We start from the raw sequence: 16,075 nt of genomic DNA on the forward strand, positions 1-16,075 counted from the left end.
ACAGCCCCTCTGGAAAACAGTGTGGAGCTTCCTCAAAAAATTAACAATAGAACTCCCCTATGACCCAGCAATAGCACTGCTAGGAATTTACCCAAGGGATATAGTAATGCTGAGACATAGGAGCACATGTACCCCAATGTTCATAGCAGCACTCTCCACAATAGCCAAAACGTGGAAAGAGCCTAAGTGTCCATCAACAGACAAATGGTTCAAGAAGATGTGGTTTACCTATACCATGGAATACTACATGGCAATGAAAAAGAATGAAATCTGGCCATGTGTAGCAACATGGATGGACCTTGAGGGTGTTATGCTGAGCAAAATAAGTCAGGCAGAGAAGGGCAGATACCATATGTTTGCACGTATAGGAGGATTAGGAGGAACTTAATGGAGGACCATTGGGGAGAAGAAGGGGGGAAATGGTGAGGGAAAGGGAGAGAGGCAAACCATGAGAGACTCTTGAATGCTGAGAACAAACTGAGGACTCATGGGTGTGTGGGAGGAGGGGGGAGATGTGCATGGAGGAGGGCACTTGTGGGGATGAGCACTGGGTGTTATATGGAAACCAACTTGACAGTAAACTATTTGTAAAAAAAAAAAAAAAAAAAAAAAACTGATCTGCTGGCCCACAGTCCACTTCCTTCCAATTCAACATGCAGAACTGACAAGAAACAAGTGTTGGCAAGGATGTGGAAAAAAAGGAACATTCTTGCACTGTTGGTGGGAATGCAAACTGGCACAGCTACTGTGGAAAGCAGTATAGAAGTTCCTCAAAAAGTTTAAAATAGAACTACCTTCTGATCCAGTAATTGTACTGCTGAGTATTTACCCAAAAACCACAAAAACACTAATTCAGAGGAATGCGTGCACCTCTATGTTTATCTGCAGGATTTTTTACAACAGCCAAATTATGGAACTTCCCTAAGTATCCATTGATAGAGGAATGGATAAAGAAGATGTGGCATATATATATTATATTAGTGGAATATATATAGTGGAATATTATTTAGCCATAAAAGAATGATATCTTGAAATCTTGCTATTTGTAACAACATAAATGGAGCTAGAGGGCAGAATGCTAAGTGAAATAAATCAGAGAAAGGCAAATACCATATTATTTCACTTATACATGGAATGTAAGAAACCAAAGAAGTGAGCTTAGGAAAAAATAGAGACAAATCAAAAAAGAGACTTAACTATTGAGAACAAACTGGTGGCTACCAGAGGGAAAGTGGGTGAGGGGATGGGTGAAATAGGTGATGGGGATTAAGGAATGCACTTATGATGAGCACTGGATGATGTAAGGAATTGTTGAATCATTATATTGTACACCTGAAGCTACCATAACACTATATGTTTACTGGAATTAAAATAAAACTTAAAAGACATGCAGAACTAGCCTCAGCTTGCAGAGCTTAACAGCTAGGGGAGCAAACTCATTTCATGGCTATAAGACAGCCAGGAAAGAATGTGGCATGTATACTTTCCTAATGAAAAGTAAACAGAAGTCCCTTTTTACTCCTTTGGCTGCAAATCAGAATCCTTTTGTGCAAATTGAATTCATTTTCTTATTGCTTCAGGACAAAATAGATTCCATTACCATTCTCCATCACTGTTTCCCTATTTTCCTTGCTCTGAGTGTATCCCATCTCTTAGAATTAGAATGGGGGACTTTAGTTGGTCACAATAGCCACTGGAAAGTCATAGGGGAAAGAATGAAAAATAACCTTCACTGATGCAAAAGAAGAAGTAAAACAAATAACCACCAGGTAGCAATAACATTTTACTTTGAAAAATTTCCATAAGATTAGAATAGAAAGTCCTTGTGACCATATATATGTCTATATACAATATGTATTGTATGTGTATGACTCTTGTAATTTATTTCACCTGGCCATCAGGAAAAATCATATTTGATAGGAAAGAATTGGTTGAAAACAATTTGAGGGAAATTTGAAGTTTTTAATGTTTAAATACATTCTATTAGGTACTTTTTACAACTATTGATTATATCACTTATTAATAGAATCTGGCCTAAGGGAAATGACTCTATAAAACAGGAAAGCAAGAAAGTTCTGATTTTTGCTTCTTTCTTTATGATCATTCTGCATTAGGCAGAGTTAAAGTTGTGGCACTTATGCTTTAAACAATGATGAGGTAGTGAGGATAGAAATCCAGTCCAGTCCCCCATCACCTTCCCAAGTCTTCCAGAGAATGGGGCATTTTTAATCTTTATACAAGAGCTGCCTCTTTTCACCAGCCTCATGCCCAAGGAACTGCATCTTTCCTAAAGAGATACCTTTAACTTGTCCGAAGACCCTATAAAGGCTAGAATAGCTCTGATACAGGCATACGGCCATACTAAAAAATGGCATGGTAGCACAATCTGAATTGAGCTTATCGGGAAAAATCTGTTTTGTAAGAATTAACAAACACTCCAACTCTTGCACACACAAATTCATAACAGAAAATTAAATCTGCCTGAAAGCTTCTTACGTCCTATCACTAGTTAGTTCACTTCATGCATGCCTGCATCTATTCACTGAATATATATAATAAAAGAATACCACCTTTGCTGATCTAATAGATACGGAATTTCAGAGAGTTCCACAGTGAAGAAAATTTAACCCCATTGCTATTATATGCTATCATTGTGTGACTATATACATATTGTTTTGATTACCTATTAATTTATAACACTGCACATTTAGCGTGCATTGTTGAAAACTTGCTTAGTGCATTCTGAACATGCGCTAAGAAAAAGCTAGCATTTTGTGCAACCATATGATTAGCCCCTGGCCCCACTGTTTTCTATTTACCCTTTAAAGAAAATCCCTGCTGAGCTTTTGCTACTCTAGCAATTGTTGAGTTCTCAGGATGGGTCCTTTTGGGTGGCTGCCCAGCTCATTAGGCCTCCACACCAGCTCAGACAGCATTAGCCAGCAGATTTATTTTAATATAAACAATGTTACTGAATGTGCTGTGTTGTATTACTTCTCTCGAGTCTTTACCTCTGTATGAGTTCTCTTTTTATTTCTATTTATACCCACAACTAAAGCATTTCAGAGCTTTTCAGTGAGCGAGCAAATTCTTTCAAGATCACAGCTCTGAGTTCCATGGGTACCGTTTTTGAAATCACAGGGGTTAGTGCTTTATGTTTTGATCATGTCCAGCTCCTACTTTTACAGATTAATTAATCTATCTAGCTGAAACATTGCAAACAACTCAAGCTTCCTTTTCTTCCTTTTACTTAAAGATTTTTTGGGGGCAGTGTTGAGAAAGTCTCCCTGCCTTAGTGAGAAGAGAGTGAGACGGATGTGGGGATGGCTGTTTGGTGTGGAAGTTGTTACTGATTAATCAGCCTCTCTAACTCTTAGTGCTTGATGGAGCTACAGATGAAGGTTATGAAAGTACCTTCTGTGAAGGTTGCTTCACAGTACCTCTTCAGCTTTCTCCTGATAACTGTATCCCCATTTTTCTTTCAGCCCATGAGATAGTATTGTTTCAGTGCCACACTTGGGTTAAGCATGTACCTAGGTCTGAGCTGATTAGCATATCATATTTCCTGGGCACAGTGATTTGTTTAGAGAAGGTCAGGTGATTAGATTGGAGCCAATGAGACACAGTGAATCTTTGGTTGGGTAGAAATGCTGGGGCAAGAACTCTTGTTTCTACTGGACACGAATGAGGAAAGATGTATCTTTGGGGACTTCTAGGAAGTCACTTTAGACCACTGTGCGACAGGAGCTAGAGTTGGATGGTTTTGAGGCCCTGGGTCCAGCCAAGCCTCAAATTCAGATATACCCTTGGATTTTTCAGTAACATGAGCAATTCTCATTTTGCTTCATCTAGTCTGGGGTGGGATAAACAACTTGTACAGGGTTGTGGGCATGAGGAAGTATATGAGGTCATATTTGCTGACACTAGGGTATCACTGAAATAGTTTGGAAATCCCTCTCAGTTTCCCTAGATCTCAAGACTCTACCCCTTTAAGAAGACTTTGAAAGGTTCAGCAGCTACTCTTGAGTTAATCTTCATTCCACTCCACCCTAGTCCCATGCTTGGCCCACACTGTCTCTCTTGTGGCTACAAGGAATGTGGAAGAAACTTCAGGATCATCATTCCTTCATAGTTCCTCCTTGTAAACAGAACTCAGAGTCCACACTGTTGGAATCATCATAAGCATCTGAGGCAACTTTAAAAAGGACATGAAACATGAAATAAAACTCTCAACTCATTTGTGTATTAGCAGGACTCAACCTGAAATTGAGTGGGGTACCTAACAAAGTAGGATGAGGAACATGTTCAGTGTCAAATTTTCAGATTATGAAATAATCTTATTTTCTTACTTTAGGTCAGTCTGACTTCTTAAACTTGATAAGTGAAAGAAGAAATTCAAGAGATAAAAATATTTACATATTTCTGAAATTGCCAGCAAAATTTTTAATGTTTTTATTTATTTTTGAGAGAGCACACACATGTGCTGAGATGCAGAGAGAGACAGAAGGGGATAGAGTTTTCAAAGGGGCTCTGCACTGACAGCAGAGAGCCCAATATGGGGCTCGAACTCACAGACCATGAGATCATGACCTGAGTTGGATGCTTAACTGAGTGAGCCACCCAGACACCCTTGCCAGGAAATGTTTTTTATAATATTGGAACATGTATATGGAAGACTGAGGAGTATTTCTTTAGTTAGATATTCTCATAATATTTAAAAGATGGCTAATTTTGGTATATTCAGTTTGTGAAAATTTGCTACTCTTTATACTTAAGACATGTGACCACATAAATGTAGTCAACTTATCTTGACAAACAAACACAGTACAAAAGAGCAAAGATATCCTTTTAAACAACTGGATAATCACATTCAAAAAAATAAATCCAGACACAGACCTTACACCCTTCACAAAAATTAACTCAAAATGGATCACATTCCTAAAAATAAGACTCCTAGAAGACAACATAGAAGAAAGCTTCATTGGCATTGTACTTTTTAGGCTTGATAAGCTGCACTTCATTAAAATTTTAAAAGTCTGCTCTGCAAAGGACACCAGAGAATGAGAAAACAGGATACAGACTGGAAGAAATTACTTGCAGAAGATTCATCTGATAAAGGACTGTTATCCATAATATAAAAGGAATTCTTAAAACTCAACAATAAGAAAACAATCTGATTAACAAATGAGCCAAAGACCTTGACAAAGACCTCATCAAAGAAGATATACAGATAGCAGACAGGCATATGAAAACATCGCCCACATCATGTAGCCTCAGGAAAACACAGATTAAAACAACAATGAGCTACCACTACACACCACCTGTCAGAATGGTCAAAATCCAGAACACTGACAATACCAAATGGTGGAGAGGATATGGAACAACAGGAAGTCTCATTCATTACTGGTGGAGATACAAAATGGTATAGCTACTTTGGAAGACAGTTTGGTTATTTCTTACAAAACTAAATATACTCTTACCATATAATCCAGTACTCGTACTCCATGGTATTTTTCCAGAGGGATTGGAAACAGGTTCATGTAAAAACCAAAAACACATGTTTATAGAAACCTTATTCATAATTGTCAAAACTTAGAAGTAATCAAGATGTCCTTTAGTAGCTGAGTGGATAAACTGTGGTACATCCAGACAATGGGATATTAGTCAATGCTAAAAATAAATGAGCTACAAAGCCATGGAAATATATGGAGGAAACTTAAATGCATACTACTAAGTGAGAGAAGCCAATTTGAAAAGGCTGCATACATATGATTCCAACTATATGACATTTTAGAAAAGGCAAAACTATGGAGACAGTAAAAAGATCAGTGGTTTCCAGAGTTAAGGGGAGGAGGAGGGAGTACAGAGTATTTCTAGGGCAATAAAAATACTCTGTAGGACCATATAATGATGGATACTTGTCATTATACATTTGTCCAAATCCATGGAATGTTCATTTCACTAAGAGTGAACCCTTATGGAAACTATGGGCTTTGGGTGATAATGTGTCAATGTAGGTTCATCGGTTATAACAGATGTACCACTCTTTTGGGGGGGGGTGTTAATGGTAAGGAGGCCTATGCGTGTTGGGGGAAAACCATCTAGATCTTTTTATTGATATAATCATTTACAAGGTAGATATTATATGTTTTCTAACCCAGTAAATTATATAGCCTCGTGTATGTATTAAATATGCCTTAAACTTTGAGTTGTGTGAGAACACTATATTCATTTCACTTAGAGAAAATTACTAGGGAAACCTGAACGTGATATTTATCAAAGTTTCTATTATTAGTTAGGAACCACCTAAAATAAGCCTACAAGTCCCCCATCTGTTCAAATTCTTCATTTTCTCTTGTTTGTAGGTTGTTATATATTTTTACTACTGAAAAAAGGGTTGTTGTCTTTTAATGTTTTGTTTTTCCTTAGTTTATTGTCAAGTTGGTTTACATATAACACTCAGTGCTCATCCCAACAAGTGCCCTCCTCCATGCCCATCCCCCGCTTCCCCTCTCCTCCACCCTCATCAACTGTCAGTTTGTTCTCAACGTTCAAGAGTCTCTCATGGTTTGCCTCCCTCCCTCTCCCAACTATTTTTTCCCCTTCTTCTCTCACATGGTCCTCCGTTAGCTTCCTCCTAATCTACCTATATGTGCACACATATGGTATCTGTCCTTCTTTGCCTTATTTCGCTCAGCATAACACCCTCTAGTTCCATGCATGTTGCTACAAATGGCCAGATTTCATTCTGTCTCATTGCCATGTAGAATTCCATTGTATAAATAAACCACATCTTCTTGATCCATTCATCAGTTGATGAAAACTTAGGATCTTTCCATGTTTTGGCTATAGTAGAAAGTGCTGCTATAAACATTGGAGTACATGTGCCCCTATGCATCAGCACTTCTGTATCCCTTAGGTAAATTCCTAGCAGTGCTACTGCTGGGTCCTAGGGGAGTTCTATTGTTAATTTTTTGAGGAAGCTCCACACTGTTTTCCATAGGGGCTGTGTACCAGGTTACATTCCCACCAACAGAGAAGGAGGGTGCCCATTTCTCCACATCCACACCAGCATCTAGAGTAAACTGATTTGATCATTTTAGCCACTCTGACAGGCGTGAGGTGGTATCTCAGTGTGGTTTTGATTTGTATTTCCCTGATGAGGAGGGACACTGAGCATCGTTTCATGTGTCTGTTGGCCATCTGGATGTCTTCTTTGGAGAAGGGTCTGTTCATGGTTTCTCCCCATTTCTTCACTGGATTATTTGTTTTTTGGGTGTGGAGTTTGGTGAGTTCCTTATAGATATTGGATACTTACCTTTATCTGATATATTATTTGCAACTATCTTTTCCCATACCGTTGGTTGCCTATTAGTTTCATTGGTAGTTTCCGTTGCCACGTAGAAGATTTTTTTTTTTTATCTTGATGAGGTCCCAGTAGTTCATTTTTGCTCTTGATTCCCTTGCTTTTGGGGATGTGTCAAGTAAGAAGTTGCTGCGATTGAGGTCAAAGAAGTTGTTTCCTCCTTTCTTCTCTAGGGTTTTGATGGTTTCCTGTCTCACATTCAGGTCCTTTATCCATTTTGAGTTTATTTTTGTGTATGGTGTGAGAAAATGATCTGGTTTCATTCTTCTGCATGTTGCTGTCCAGTTCTCCCAGCACTGTCTCTTAAAGAGGCTGTCTTTTTTCCATTGGATACTCTTTCCTGCTTTGTCAAAGATTAGTTGGCTGTACACTTTTGGGGCCAAATCTGAGTTCTCTATTCTCTTCCATTGGTCTGTGTTTCTGTTTTTGTGCCAATACCATATTGTCTTGATGGTTACAGTTTTGTAGTAGAGGCAAAAGTCTGGGATGGTGATGCCTCCCGTTTTGGTTTTCTTCAATATTACTTTGGCTATTCGGTGTCTTTTGTGGTTCCATACAAATTTTAGGATAGTTTGTTCTAGTTTTGAGAAGAATGCTGGTGCAGTTTTTATTGGGATTGCATTGAATGTGTGGATTGCTTTGGGTAGTAATGACATTTTAACAATATTTATTCTTCCAACCCATGAGCATGGAATGTTTTTCCATTTCTTTGTGTTTTCTTCAATTTCCTTCCTAAGTTTTCTATAGTTTTCATCATACAGATCTCCTATATCTTTGGTTAGGTTTATTCATAGGTATTTTGTGGTTTTTTTGTGCAGTTGTGAATGGGATCAGTTTCTTGATTTCTCTTTCTGTTGCTTCATTGCTCTTGTATAAAAATGCAACCGATTTCTGTATGTTGATTTTGTATCCTTCAACTTTGCTGAATTCATGGACCAGCTCTAGTAGGCTTCTGGTGGAGTCTGTCGGGTTTTCTATGTAGAGTATCATGTCGTCTGCGAAAAGTGAAAGTTTGACTTCTTCTTTGCCAATTCTGATGCCTTTTATTTCCCTTTGTTGTCTGATGGCTGATGCTAGGACTTCCAGCACTATGTTAAACAACAGTGGTGAGAGTGGACATACCTGTCATGTTCCTGATCTCAGGGGGAAAGCTCTCAGTTTTTCCCCGTTGAGGATGATGTTTGCTGAGGGCTTCTCATAAATGGCTTTTATGATGTTTAAGTAAGTTCCTTCTATCCCGACTTTCTCTGGGGTCTTTATTAAGAAGGGATGCTGTATCTTGTCAAATGCTTTTTCTGCACCTATTGACAGGATCATATGGTTTTTATCTTTTCTTTTGATAATGTGATGTATCACATTGATTGATTTATGAATATTGAACCAGCCCTGTAACCCAAGGAATGAATCCCATTTGATCATGATGGATAATTCTTTTTACGTGCTGTTGCATTCAATTTGCAAGTATCTTGTTGAGGATTTTTGCATCCGTATTCATCAAGGATATTGGCCTGCAGTCTCTTTTTTTGCTGGGTCTCTGGCTTGGGAATCAAAGTGATATTGGCTTTGTAAAATGAGTCTGGAAGTTTTCCTTCGATTTCTGTTTTTTGTAATAGATTGAGAAGAATGGGTATTAATTCTGTTTTAAATATCTGATAGAATTCCCCAGGGAAGCCATCTGGGCCAGGGCTCTTATTTGTTGGGAGATTTTTGATAACTGGTTTGATTTCCTCACTACTTATGGGTCTGTTCAAATTTTCTATCTCTTCCTGTGTGAATTTTGTTAGTGAGTGTGTGTTTAAGATTTTGTCCATTTCTTCTAACTTGTCTAGTTTGTTGGCATATAATTTTTCATAGTATTCCCTGATAATTGCTTGTATTTCTGAGGGGTTGGTTATAATAAATCCATTTTCATTCATAATTTTTCTATTTGAGTGCTCTCTCTTTTCTTTTTGAGTAGCCTGGCTAGAGGTTTGTCAATTTTGTTTATTTTTTCAAGAAACCAACTCTTGATTTTGTTGATCTGTTCAACTGTGGTTTTGGTATCTATATTGTTTATTTCTGCCCTGATTTTTATTATTTCTCTTCTCCTACTGGGTTTGGGTACTCTTGTTGCTCTCCCTCTAGTTCCTTTAGGTGTGCTGTTAGGTTTTGTACTTGTGCTTTTTCTAATTTCTTGAAATGGGCCTGGATTGCAATGTACTTTCCTCTTAGGACTGCCTTTACCACATCCCATAGATTTTGGATTGTTGTATTTTCATTTTCATTTGTTTCCATATATTTTTAAGTTTCTTCTCTAAATGCCTGATTGGCCCATTTGTTCTTTAGTAGGGTGTTCTTTAACCTCCATTTTTTTGGAGGTTTTCCAGATATCTTCCTGTGATTGATTTCAAGTTTTATAACATTGTGATCTGAAAGCGTGCATGGTATGATCTCAATTCTTTTATATTTATTGAGGGCTGCTTTATGTCCCAGTATGTGATCCATCTTGGAGAATGTGCTGTGCACACTTGAGAAGAAAGTGAACTCCATGGCCTCAGGATGTAGAGTTCTAAGTATATCTGTCAAATCCATCTGGTTCAATGTGTCATTCAAATCAATTGTCTGTTTAGTGATTTTCTGTCGAGTTGATCTATCCATTGCTGTAAGTGGAGTATTAAAGTCTCCTGCTATTAGCACATTCTTATCCATAAGATTGTTTCTGTTTGTGATTGTTTTATATTAATTGTGATTTATTGTTTTATTTAGGTGCTCCCCTATTTGGTGAGTAGACATTTATAATTGTTAGTTCTTCCTAATGAATAGACCCTGTAATTATTATATAATGCCCTTCTTCTTCCCTTGTTACTGTCTTTACTTTAAAGTCCAGGTTGTCTGATATAAGTATAGCTACTCCAACTTTCTTTTGACTTCCAGTAACATGATACACATTTCTCCATCCCCTTACTTTCAATCTGAAAGTGTCTTCCAGTCTAAAATGAGTTTCTTGTAGACAGCAAATAGGTCGATTTTGTTTTTTTATCCATTCAGCTACCCTATGTCTTTTGACTGGAGCAAACAGCCCATTTACATTCAGTGTTATTATTGAAAAATACGGGTTTAGAGTCATTGTGTCCGTTGTGGGATTCATGCTTGTGGTGGTATCTCTGGTATCTTGTGTTCCTTGCAACATTTCCCTCAGAGAGTCCCCCTCGGGATTTCTTGTAGGGCTTGTTAAGTGGTGACAGAGCCTTTCAATTTTTGTTTATCTGGAAAGACTTTTATCTCTCCTTCTGTTCTGAATGACAGGCTTGCTGGATAGAGGATTCTTGGCTGCCTATTTTTTCTGTTCATCACATTAAAGATTTCCTGCCATTCCTTTCTGGCCTGCCAAGTTTCAGGAGATAGGTCTGTCACCACTCTGATAGGTTCCCTTTGTATGTTAGGGCCCTTGTATCCCTAGCTGCTTTCAAAATTCTCTCTTTGTCTTTGTATTTTGCCAGTTTCACTATGATATATCATGCAGAAGATTGATTCAAGTTACCTGTGAGGGGAGTTCTCTGTGTCTCTTGGATTTTAGTGTGTATTTCCTTCCCCATATTGGGGAAGTTCTCTGCTATAATTTGTTCCAGGACTCCTTCAGCACCTTTCCCTCTCTCTCTTCCTCTTCTGGAATTCCTATGATATGGATATTGTTCAGTTTGATTGTATCGCTGAGCTCTCAAACTCTTCTTTTGTGTTCCTCTATCAGTTTATCTCTCTTTTTCTCAGCTTCCTCTTTTTTTATAATTGTGTCTTCTAAATCACTTATTCTCCTTTCTGCCTCTTCCATCTGTGCATTGGACACGTCCATTTTATTATTTATCTCATTTATAGCATTTTTAAATTCATCATAACTATTTTTAAGCTCCATAGTCTTTGTAGCAATAGTTTCTCTGATATCTTCCATGCTTTTTTCAAGCCCAGCGATTAATTTTATGACTATTTTTCTAAATTCTTGTTCAGTTATGTTGCTATATCTGTTTTGAGCAGTTCTTTAGCTGTCATTTCTTTCTGGAATTTCTTTGGAGGAGAGTTCTTCCGTTTCGTCATTTTGGTTAGCGTTCTGTCTTTTGTAAATTTTCAAAGCTTGTTATGCACTCTGCCCCTGTGGGTGCTGCTGTATTGAAGTGAGCTCTTTGACCATCCAAGGCCTGCCTGTTCAGGAAGTGTTCTTTGAATGGTGTCTCTTGGTCTCTCTTGTTGAGACTTTGGTTATTTTATTTCCCTACTTGTAGTGGTATTTGGGACCTTCCACCATGTGTACTTTGGCTTGTTTCTTTTGAGGTAGCTGCACTTATGAGGTTTCCTTCCCAATGTATTCTCTTTCTCTTCCCAAATTCCTGTGGCTCAGTGTCCTATGACTTCAAACCTTCTCTGTTTGAGAGATGGGTGCAAACAAAATGCACGGAGCCCCCTACTTCTCTCCCATCTTGCTACCATCTCTCTTTTTTAATGTCTTTTAAGACACACTCTGTGTGCCTTTCCAGGTTTCCACTGTAAGCCTTCTGTGCTGCATAAAACACTCATCTAGGATTTGATTTGGCCCAGTCATTTTTGCTGTGTGCTTTTGAGTGGATCAGTTTATTTATTCTTGATGCTGATTCCCACTTAATTCTCTGGGAGTGGGACTGACATTACATATAAAGCACTTTAAGGTTCTCAGAATTTAAGTGCCGAAAAAATGATAGTGTTGTTGTTGTTTTTTTTTTTTTGCAGTTGTTTATTGTTTATAAAAACATTCAGATATTGCTAGTCTTAGATAATGTCTTTTTTCATTTTTTAACCTATTGGACATTATTAACTGAATTTTCAGATCTGGTTCCTAGAACACATTTATTATCGTTTCATCTACCTGTCTGTTTGTATCTGTGTACCTATTCTATCATCTATCTTCACTTATCTATCATTATTATATTTTAATTCTAGTTGTATTTGTTAGACTTATCTATCAAGAGGAACACTGAAAATTTGGGAATTCTTATTTTTTTTCTTTCTGGAATTTTGTGATGAATTTTAACACAGACACGAGTTGTTTGGCTGGTTGTGATGGGTGGCGTTGACTCTGCATGCCTTGGAGTCCCCTTTGTTGCCCTGCTGTGACTTTGCTGTGGCTGTGGGCTGGTACTTACACACGACAAATAAACCGTAGGTTTGATTAAAAGATAGCTAAAGCTGTTGTGGAAGAGTCTGCCTTTCGGTACCTTAAAACCTCTGCCTTCCCATCCTTTTGACCCATGTTTTCCCTATATCTTAAATTTAGAGTAGTATACATTATTAATTTTTCCATATAGTACAGTGAGTAGGATTTATCAGCGTTTCATTTTCCCTGTTTTTATTCATATTTTCTGAATTATTCCTAATGAGGTCATTTATGTAAAAGTTTCAGTTACTAGTTTGAACTCTTGACAGGCACTGAGCAAACTTTAGTATTGATTTTTAAAAAATTCCTTTCCTTGTTAAATTTTTGCTAGTTTGCCATAATGTTTAGAGCACTTTGCAGAAAAACTCTCCTCTTGGTAGGAGGAAGTCAAAGGGAAGGAAAGTTGGAAATATGAGCTGGGGAGTTGATCATTTACTACGTTCCAGATATGCCAGTCATCCTACTATGCAAAACAACTCAGGACTTATGCCATTCCTCAGGTCACTTATAAAACTTTGTTCATGGGGACTGCAAACTCTGAAATAGGGAATAGCATGGATTTGCCATGGATAATGGAAGGGAGCTGATTGATATTGATAGATTTCAAGGATGATGGCCTTTCTCATCAAGACCAGTGGTCCACATAATACTTGGACCAAATAATTACCAAATGCAGCAAATACTCTTCAGTTCTTATTTGACCTCTAGACATTGCAATAGCATCTAGTCAAATAAACGTTGTGCTCTAATGCAGAGTTGATAAGCTGGCCTCTATTTTTCACTCCATTAATGATGTCTCAAAACATTCCTTCTTCATCTCTCTATAAAACCTCCTGCTCCATTCAGCCTCATGCCATCCATCTTCCTCACTCATTATATCCCCTGTCTCTTATTGGATAAAATAGTGGTCTCCTAGCTACCCATTCTTCTTCATTAAAGCTTTTCTCTTAAGTTTTTTATTTTGAATTAATTCATATTTACAAAAGAGTTCTGAAGAAGTATACAGAATTCCCATATACCCTTTAGCTCACTTCCCTTAATGTTAGCCTCTTGTCGAAACAAGGAAATTAACACTGGTCCAACATTATCAGCTAAATGATGGCTTTAGTTGGATTTCCCCAGTTTTTACACCAGTGTCCTCTGTTTCAGGATCCAGTCTAGTACCATGTTGCACTTGGTTGTCATGTCCCTTTAGGGTTCTTTAATCTATCTTTCCTTATTTTACAGACTTTCTTTGTTTTTCATGACTTTGACACTTTTGAAGATTACCGACCAAATGTTTTTCTAGAATGTCTCTTATTTTGTCCCTCATCGTGACACGTTTTTCTCATGATTAGACTAGGGTTAGGATTTGGATGAAGACTGCTACAGAAGTGAAGTACCCTTCCCATCACATCATATTAGGGGTGCATGACATCAGTATGACTAGGACTGGTGATATAAATATATCCTTGATCCCTTGGTTAAGCTAGTGCCTGCCAGGTTTCTTCTCTGTAAATGTATTATTTTTTTTTCTCTTTTCAGACCCTTGGGTAGAAATGAGTCACTAAATCTAGCTCACACATAAGGGGAGGGGAATTAAGCTCCACTTCCTAGAGGGAGATATATTGAAAAATGTTTAGACATATGTTAAAATCACCACAGTAATTAATAAATTTATTGGGGGAAGATAGTTCAAGGCTATGTGAATATCCTGTTTCTCCTTAATGTTTTGGTGGCTACTTTTAGCATTCATCTGTGGATCTTGCCTAAAGCAAATATTGCTGTGGTAATTTTCTATTTTTCTCATTTCTTCTACATTTAGTATTTAGAATAATTCTGTATGGAAAATTTGTCACTTCTCCTCTATTTTTTATTTAATCACTTATTTATATCAGTATAAACTCATGGATGTTTATTTTATTTTTGTGCTATAATCCAAACCTATTGTTTTAGTGCTCAAAAAGCTTTGGCCATTGGAAATTTTTTAGGTTGTTTTGTATGCCCTTCCTCTATCCTTCTTAATTGTTTTTTGTTTTTTAAGCACTTCAATTTTGGTATTCATCACAGCTTTTCTATTTATTAATTAAAGACAATTTGTTCATTGTTTTTCATTGCAGTTTATACCATTGTTCTGAGTGACTTCCATGCCTATGTGAACAACTTAACCAACAACTGTAGCATCTCATTTCTGTGACTTTACCAATTCTTGTGACCTTTATCTCCACTCAGCTTCAACCATGTACAACAGTGCCCATGACCTGATTCTTGCTATTACCTGGAATTGCACTACTTTAGCAGTATTAATTTTAAACCTTTAATTTTCCACATCTCTTAATCTCTCTCCCGAACAATTAATTTTTCTTCTCTGGGAGGCCTTAAATCTCTCCACTTCTCTTTTTTTCCCAGTCCATAAACTGTGGAGGTCATAGCCCATGAGCCAGCACTTCAACCAGTTGCTGGCAAAACCCACAGAACCTTGTTATGCTTTTGGTTGAGTTTTGCAAGCCTTCCAGGTATGTAGAATCCTCTGTCTCTCCCATTCCCTACTCTGCTCAAAGCTGTCACTCTACAGCTTTTACTCCCACCTCTTCTCAGCTGATGAGCTCATTTCTTGCTGTACGAAGATGATAGAAATCATCAGAGAGAACACTCCCAACTCCAAGCAATAAACTTATTATCTTACATATCCTACTTTTATATTTTTCTCCTTTCTTCTTGTTCCTCCCATGAAAGATATAGATCTTTTCCTACTTAGGGCTAATTCCTTCTGTATGGGCTTTGAGTCTCATTTTTTCCCTCCTCTATAACTCTCTCAGTTTTTTGACTTTTTTCTCTCTCATATCATCAAATTCTTCTTTCTCTTGTTGGCTCCTTTACTTAACTATGTAAACAAAGCAAAATGAAATAAAAGCCGCCTCTCCCTCAAGGCCAAGTTGCCCTCCCAGTACATCCATATCTTTATTTGCCTCTGGATGGGCACACTCTTTGAGAATTGTCTACTTATATGACTCTACTTCTTAGTCTTCCACAATTCAGCTGTTGTCGTCTTACACCATTCCACTGTACTGTTTTAACCAAATGCCAATGGCTCCATATAACTCAATCCAACAGATTCTTATCAGTCCTCATATTAGTTGATCATCCTTGTTGATCATTCTTTCCTCCTTTAAATCCTCCCTTTTATTTTGCTTCAGTGACATCTTTTATTTTTTCCTTTCTACCATTCTGGCCATTCCTCTTTTGTTACCTATCCTTTGAGGTACCCCTTCCCACACTGGCACAGTCTTGGAGAGGGGGATTTGTTCTCTCCAAAGCCCTTAATTACTATCCCCGTGGCTTAAAAATCTGTGTCTCCAGCCTAGAAGTCTTATAAGCCTGAGCTCCAGATATCTACCTGGTTCCTAGATACCATCACTTGTATGTTCCTTAGGTTCCTTTGTATTCACCTCCAAAACTAAACTCTACCCTTTCTTCTTCATGCTGGACCTCTCTTTGTTCCCTCTTTTGGGGAATGGTACAACTGTTTCTCTGGAGTGAAAACCAGAAATCTGGGAGACTTCCTTGACTTT

The 16,075-nt window shown here is 37.7% G+C and overlaps 1 long non-coding RNA gene across 1 annotated transcript in view; it reads left to right on the top strand.

Annotated features, from left to right (window-relative positions):
- Positions 1 to 16,075, top strand: part of LOC120238636 — a 78,144-nt gene that overhangs the window by 34,694 nt on the left and 27,375 nt on the right. The gene's annotated exons all lie outside the window — the stretch shown is intronic.

The sequence above is a fragment of the Hyaena hyaena genome, unplaced genomic scaffold (genome assembly GCF_003009895.1).
Source record: "Hyaena hyaena isolate Hyena2069 unplaced genomic scaffold, ASM300989v1 scaffold_212, whole genome shotgun sequence".
Taxonomy (NCBI): Eukaryota; Metazoa; Chordata; class Mammalia; order Carnivora; family Hyaenidae; genus Hyaena; species Hyaena hyaena.